The following is an 8,386-nucleotide window of genomic DNA, read 5'->3' as shown; positions in this document are numbered from 1 at the left end:
AGTGTGAAAACAGGAAAATACAGATATACCTAATAAATTTAATATCAGATCAAAGTAAATAGTTGCTGGAACTAAAATGCATTCTACATTGAGGCATATTACTCCATCATTTCCATAGTGTGCCACGAGGGGCTGTCCAGCAGTGTCTGCCCAAATATAGAAAATAATCTATTCTCATTTCTTCAGTACATACCAGTAAATTATATTTTTGGATTCTGAGGTATTTTGCTTTTCTTTCAGCCTCTATCTCCTGGGTTATGTAGAAAAATTATAGAAAAATTGCTAAATGGTTCACTTTAAAGTGACACAAAGAAAAGCAATCGCTAGTATAGTCTATCAGCTACAGAATCCCACTGACAAACTCTTATGTGAAGACAAATCTGTGAGTGTAGAAAACCCAAAGTATAAAGATATCTCTATGACAGATTACATAAAATATCTTGATATGAGACCTAATGAGAAAATTCATGTAGGCAAGAGGGATAAATGTGACTATTTTATAGAAATGTGCCAGTTGAATAGTAAAAAGTTCTACCTAAAAATGTATCCTAAAGGACTTTCTTTACTCTCAGCCATAAAAACTTAAAAAGTGCTAAGATTTTGACCAAATTGAGACCCAAATGAAAGTCAGGTGATTCATCTTGATGGATCTTGCAACAATGAATCTGAAGTTTTGATTACAATGAACCCTCTTGAAAAAAAAAATCTCACCCACTCCCAAATGTAACACATAAAAAGGGAGGACTTCTTACTGAACTCCTTAAGACCAGAACACTAAAAAGCAGTAGTGATATTTCAGTACTTCCAAAGAAAACTGTTGGTCGAAATAGACTTTCTATCTGGACTCTATAAGTATACATTGAAATTCACCAGGTGCTGGATAAATAACTTTAGTGTGACTTACCCACACACACTCATTTGCAGTCAGTTTGAGGAAGAGGTATCTGGGCCATTCCCATGTACTTATCTCTTAGATTTTTTTCAGCATTTCATAGTTAGCACAATCAGACAGCAGACTATGATTTTCTGCAAACTTCATTATAACTGACAATTTTTATGACATAACACTGACATAAGGATGCATAAGTCCCTTCTCTTTTCACAGAACCACATCACAGCTTGTAAGAAATCTTCCAAATTCATGAGGAGGCACCAGGGCAAGTGGCTCTGTGCCATCTCAGTAGAAGTGCTGCTTGAGACTTTTTAATAAGGAATTCTAATCAGGTGGATTATTTGTTCTGCATGTTTGGTTTCCCTATGCCCATGATGGGAAACCGTTGAGCAATTTTAAAAGTGGAATTGGCTACTGCTGCTACAGAGCATTGTCTGCACTTCTGAATCTAGTCTTACATGCCAGTGAAGTACCTACCCAAAGCACTAATGCTTAATAGAGTCAGTTAAAAGTTTTGAATCCAGAGTAAGAACCCATGTTTTCTATTTGATAAGCTATTATTACTACATGGTAGGGGGGAGCATGGTCAGCAATAACTTTAATCCCCCAAATACTTAAATCAACTCTTCTGTTGGTGCCAGAAATATAATTATTTTCTCATAAGCCATGCATTCAAAGATTGAATTTTCAGCAGCATCTCCTTTTATTTTGGAGTGCACATAACCCTAGGATAGTTTTCACATCTGCCTTTAACAACTGTACTTCTTAAATTACTTACTCTAGAATTAAGTGTACTATAGAATTTTGTAGGTACAAATCATATTGTATGTGACTTGCAGGGCAATCTTTAATCAGTATATAATAGAACTTTATATGTCACTTTAGGTTTCAGTATCAACCTATTATAGATTCATATAGAATTGGTTAAGTATTGCAACAGAGACATTCTGTAACTTCTTTAAAGCTATGTACTAAAGAATACATTCAGGATTGGCATCTGGAGAGTCTAATACCAGAGTCTATGAATTTAATCATTTTGATATGTTGTCTCACTTTTGTGATTGTCACTTTTGTGTTTTTTCTTTATAGGAATATAATTTATAATTAAGTCACCCTGACATAAATATTCAGATATATTATATAGAAGTATAAAAATAAAAGTTACCATGGAAGATATTTGGCATTAAGGTAAAATTTTATATCAAAAGAGAAAGATCACACTGTTTAAAAGTTTGTCAAGGATGTTCTTTTTTGTATGACTTGCTTTTATTTGAACAAGCTAAAACAAACAAACAAAAAAAGATTATATAATTAAAATACTTTGATCCCAAATTAGAATCACAAATACACTCATTTACAAGTAAATTATATGAACGAATAAAATAGGGCAAAATGACAAATATAATAAGTTCTTGAAAAATAAAGTAAGATGAAAATACACAATAAAATTATCAGCCGATGACCCCCCCCAAAAGTATCTAACCATGAAAATATGTGGAGGAATCTTAAATGTGTATTGGTGAATAAAATAACTAGATACCATAAGGCTGCTTCAGTATGATTCTGAAAAACTGTGCATTTCATATATAATCTATATTATGCATATTTTAAATATATACATAATATATTCATATACTACATATTATTTAATAAAATACATAAATATATGCATATTTATAAATGTAAATTAATATAAATTTATGTATATAACTATATATGTTATATTTGCATATTTTTCTGTTTGTTCCCAAAATAGAACTCCTGAAGTCATTGTATTTACAAAACAAATGAGTGCTAAGAAAATTTTTTGTTTTAATATTGGTCTTTGATCTCAGTGTCAAACACAAAGTTCTTAATTCTTTGAAATTCCTATATAATAGGAGCATCTTGGACTCTAATGAGTTGGCTCTTGGTGGACTCCTGGTCAGCAGAAGAATCAAGATATGGTTAGAACCTTGGGATTTTAGCCCTATCCTCTATCTTCTTGGAAGAGGATAGTGCTTGGAGATTGAGATAGTAACCAGAGATGTCCAGTTGACAAAGCCTCCATAAAAAATTGTGAACAATGGGGTTGACAAAGCTTCAACGCTATTGGATACATGCAAGATGACATGTGTTAAAGGACCTGTGACCTCTTTACCTTTCCCTATGGCTCTTCCTTATCTAGTTGCCCCTCAGTTGTGTTGCATAACAAGTGGATAAATATGAGAGGTAAACTCAGAGTTTACTTGTATTTCATTTACTATTAAATGATAGAAATCAAGAATGGAATCATGAGAATCCCGTATTCAGGGGCTCAGATTTCAGCTATTTTATGGGATTGAACTCTTAACTTATGCTAACCTCAGGAAGAAAATGCCTGATGAGAAATGAATTATAGGGTATTCATATGGTGTTGTGGAAATTCTTGGTGTGGAAGAAATCCTTGCATATTTTGATATCAGAAGTAAAGTTTTCTCTGTTGAGAGTGAGAATATAGTAGAGAACTTAATGTATATTTTTCTACAATGCAGATTTCAGCTATTAAAGATTCTGGGGAAGATTAAACTATGCAGACAGTAAAAACTCACTGATAAGAACACCAATATTAAACAGCTAAGACATACATGCATGAAAATGATATACATACATGGAAAGAAACACTAAAACTATATTTTTTAGATAATCTTATTGTCTGTGTAAAGAAAAACAAAACAAAAACAAATAAAACTAGATCAAAACTAATGAAATTAATAAGCAATTATAGCAAGATTTCATAATCAAAGGTTAATTACAAAATTTTCATTTATCTTCCTTCATACAAGTAAAGCAAATTTTAAGTTAAAATAAAATATAATTGATATTGTTACACAGTTAGCAAGATATGTACAAGAGCTACATGTGATAACCTACAAAACTATTACAGAGAAAATCCACTAAGTAAAGTATGGAGAGATGTTCACTGTTCGTGAATATTAGGAGTCAACATTGTCAAGACATTAGTTCTTCCCAAATTCTCATGACTATCTTAAAAAGAAGAAAGATTTCAAATTAAACTATCAATCTTCTTTTTTTTTCCTTTAGTATTTAGATGTTCAGCTGATTGGAAAATATCATCTCATACAAAAGAAAACAATCCACTTTCATGAATTCAACTAATCAATTGCCAATATCATCCATAACATTTTTATAAACTTATTCAGTAATGATGTTTAATATGGACACCCTTTGTTCTAATCAAGTTGACACATGAACTTAGATATGACACTTATTAAGAACTTATGTTCCTTGGTATAGATAATGGTAGTACCATAGGGATGTTTTTGTTAGACTCTGCCTTGACCTCATTTTCACACAAACTACATGGAGTATTATCAGAATATGATTAAAAAATATTTATCTAGAAGGATATACAGATCAATTAACCAATCAAATAAATAGTCCCATGATTTTGATGCATTAATTCTAATTGTGCACTAAATATCAATGAAATCAAATGTAATATTTGCTTTTATATGTATTATTGTTTTATGTAAATCATAATGCTGTATGGAAGCAAACAATTAAAAGGTAAGGTTTTAATAATATCATCAGGCATATAATTATTTTTCTGTGGTTATTAATTTTAACATTGATTGCAACATCATGTTAAGGATACAGTAACAGATGGGAATTTCCCTGTAGAGAAAATCTAACTTCACTATGCAAGAAGATTTATTTGCCTCATCAAGAAAATATATGGTAGGTCAGAAAATACAATCCTTGGGGACTTCTTAATCATTAAAAAACATAAGAAGTTTTCCACAGTAAGAATTCCAAATAATTGTTCTGTATAATTTTTTCTGGGAGAGGGGAATGAAGCCTACAGTTGTTTATTTTAAGATTTTATTTATTTATTTTTTATTTGAAAGGTAGAGTTATAGACAGAGAGGGGAGGAGAGAGAGAAAGGTCTTCCATCATCTGGTTCATTCCCCAAATGGCCCCAACAGCCAGAGTTGGGCCGGTGCAAAGCCAAGAGCTAGGAACTTCTTCAGGTTCTAAGTGTCATTCTCTACTGCCTTCCCAAACCATAATAGAGAGCTGATGGGAAGAAAAGCAGCCAGGACAGGAACTGGCGCCCATATGCGACCCTGGTACCACAGGCTGGGGCTTAGCTCACAGGGCAACAACATCAACCCCAAGTCTACAGTTTTGAAGACAGAGAAACAGAAAAATCCTTAAGACATCAAAAGACATTTTGTGATATTTATATGGTGAAAAAAATATAAATACAATCACTTTCAATTTGGACTCCTGTCTAGTTTCTTTGTTTTTCCTTTTAAAGAATTAAAAGTGTCAGTTGTTAAACCAACAACAGGAGTCACTGTGCACTTACTCCCCAGGTAGGATCTCTGTCCTTAATGTGTTGTACTATGCAAATTAATGGTAAAACTAGTATTCAAACAGTACTCTATACTTTGTGTGTGTGTGAGGGTGCAATCTGTTGAAATCTTTACTTAGTATATACTGAGTTGACCTTCTATATATAAAGATAATTAAAAATGAATCTTAATGAAGAATGGGATAGGAGAGAGAGTAGGAGATGGGATGGTTTGTGGGTGGGGGGGAGGTTATGGGGAGAAAACCACTATAATACCAAAGTTGTACTTTCAAAATTTATATTTATTAAATAAAAGTTTTCGTTAAAAAAAGGAAAGACCATAGACCCTAAAGTTACACATGTTGTTTTAGTGCTGTGGTTTCTCTGCTTCCCAGATGATAAGCTGAGCAGTGGGAAACACATAGTTTTCTATGTATCAGTGTATTCATCTGTAGAATTTAAACCTATTGTAAGGATCAATTAAAATAATTAATAAAGTTCTTGATATTTAAAATAAAAGAAAAATAATATAATGAAAGTGCTTCCAATGTAAGTGAAAAAGACATTGAATTGCATAGTCATTTAGAATTGCATCATTCTAAATTGATACAAAGATTTAAGAACTATGAATAGAGCATAAAAGAATGAAATCAAATAAAAAGAATATAAAATTACTACTTAAAACTCTGAACAGAAATTACTGTTCCTACTGGCTTAATTTCTAACATAATATATCACACAGGCTGTAGAATGTGAATCAGTGTGTATTATAGCTTCATTTGTTATAAAAATACATGAAAATCCAAACCACATCTCAATTAAGATCTTATTTTGAAATTATAAGGTGAATAACATTTTAATTTAAAATTTACATGTGGAAATGCTAAATGCATATCAGTTGTTTTCATACTAAAGGTTACATTTACAATTCATACTGTGACAAAATAAGCTTAATTAAAATATCATAAAAAATCTCATTTATCAATGGTTCTAGTTCACATTGGTGGTTTTGACCTTGGGTAGCCTCTGATATCTTTCTTTTCCTTTTTTTTTTTTTTTTCTGTAGAAACTGGTGTTTATTTTCCATCAACCTCATTTCCACGTTTGCTTCAGAGACCGTGACAAGCAGCTTAAGAGCACTCAGTGGTTGTTCCTTCCTATCCACTCAGTGGCCTGAGCAGTGGGCACTGCAGTCCAGTCTTCAGAGGCGGGCTGAGCACTCCAGTTGTCAGTAGGGAACTGCTGAATAGGCACAGAGGGCACCCGCACACCTTCAGACAGTCAGCAACCTCAGGCTGAGCAGCAGTGAACTCAGGCTCTGGGGCCGTCCATTCACCCTGAAACTCCTCCTTGGTCACAGCTTTTTCAATGGTGACCTGCTCTTCTTTTTCAATCTCTTCAGGATCTCTGTAGGCATGACCTCCCAGGGGTGTTCATGGGAGATGGTACCACATGTGCACAGAACCTCCCGGGCCAGCATCCACCACATCAGACCCACTGAGTGGGCTCCCTCGTTGTTGCATGGAATGGCAATGTCCATGTAGTGCAGAGGAGAGTCTGTGTTACACAGAGCAATGGCAGGCAGGTTCACATAAGATGCCTCTGTGAGAGGCTGGTGGTCAGTCCGAGGATCAGTAACCACAAGAAGCCGTGGTTCCTGGAAGGCTGCCTGAATCTGGTTAGTGAAGGTTCCAGGTGTGGTCAGCCATGGAGTAGTTCCAGTGGCAGCAGCAAACTTCAGCACAGCCCTCTGGCCAGTGTTCTTAGAGGATATCACACTGACATCAGCAAGGTTTTCAATGGCCACAATAGCACGAGCTGCCAACAGAAGCTTCTCCCAGGTCCTCTTCAGATTGATGATGTAGATGCCATCACTTTGCCTTTTGTAGATGGATGTACTGTTCCTTCTGGAAGTCAAGGTTGGTGCCACCTAGGTGGGTTCCTGCTGCAAGGAACCTGAGGACATCCTCCTTCTTCATTTGCAGGACATCAAGTGCTCCGGACATTGTGACAGCTTCCCCTTAAGTTATGCCGGGAATCAAGAACAATGCTGTATGGACCCCTCTCCGGGTAGAGCGGAAAGGAAGGGCCTCTGATATCTTTCAAGATGCATTCATTAAGAGATAGAAAACACAAATAAGTTTGATATTACATGTGATTTATTTCAGAAATGTTGTTCTTTGTAGTAGGTCAACTCTAACTCCTGTCTAGTCTTACATTGACCACAGATTACAGAGGGCAGAGACCCTAAAGAAGATTGGTGTCTTAATGCAATTAATAATGAAGGGCTGAGATTTTTCACACAGCTTTATACATTAACAAAAGGTTTATAGAACTATAACAAATTAAATTGATTTTTGTTAATTGTCTTAGGATTGTATGTATATATGTGTCAATATACATCAAAAGACCAAATAATATGCATAGTTTAACTCTATGGGCTATATCATCATTGTTGCAACCCTATCTTGAAAGTAAGATAATAAAACCGACCAAACAAAAAAAAAAAGCCTAGTTATTCAAAATAAGTGTATTATGTGTTACATTTCTACTATATCACCAACAGCAAGGAACTGGCTAGCTAACCTCTGATACATGTCATTCATTTTTATGATTTCAGCATCCCCGGATTCTATAGATATTCTATTCAATGTAAGGATGAATATCTACGTTTTTGTTATCAAAATGTCTGTAAAATTCTAGTCAAGCCATATGTCTCAAGCATTATTTTAATTTCCCTATATCTAATTGCCAATCATTGATCAATCAGATTCCTTTTGTCATGACACCCGTCCAAGCCTTATGTTGTTGCTCTCCTTCTGTAGTATAACTTTGGACATTTTATGAAAAAAGACTGAGAATGCTAAGGAAATTAGGATAATCAGGGACTTGAATGTTTTTTTTTTTCTTTTTTCTGCTCTTCTAATTATAGGCACATAAGCACCAGAATACCTTCTCCCAAGGGAAGGAAAGTGCTCAGTGACAGAGAGTGCAGAAAGTGCAGAGGATGGTGAGGAAGAGTGCTGGTGTACAGTGAAATGAAAGTAAGACGACTCTGAGCACAGGGATTTTGGAATGCTGATTTGTGCACAGAGATCCTCTGGCAGTCAAAGAAATATGGTTACCTCATCAACCATCCAGTCTAATAAATCGT

General features: G+C 34.5%; 1 pseudogene; it reads right to left on the bottom strand.

Moving 5' to 3' along the window:
* Positions 1-6,372: 6,372 nt before the first annotated feature.
* On the bottom strand, positions 6,373-7,238 carry LOC133762077 (small ribosomal subunit protein uS2-like; annotated as a pseudogene).
* Between the last annotated feature and the right edge of the window lie 1,148 nt (positions 7,239-8,386).

Source organism: Lepus europaeus, chromosome 6 (genome assembly GCF_033115175.1).
Source record: "Lepus europaeus isolate LE1 chromosome 6, mLepTim1.pri, whole genome shotgun sequence".
Taxonomy (NCBI): Eukaryota; Metazoa; Chordata; class Mammalia; order Lagomorpha; family Leporidae; genus Lepus; species Lepus europaeus.
This window is presented reverse-complemented; position numbering and strand designations above follow the sequence as displayed.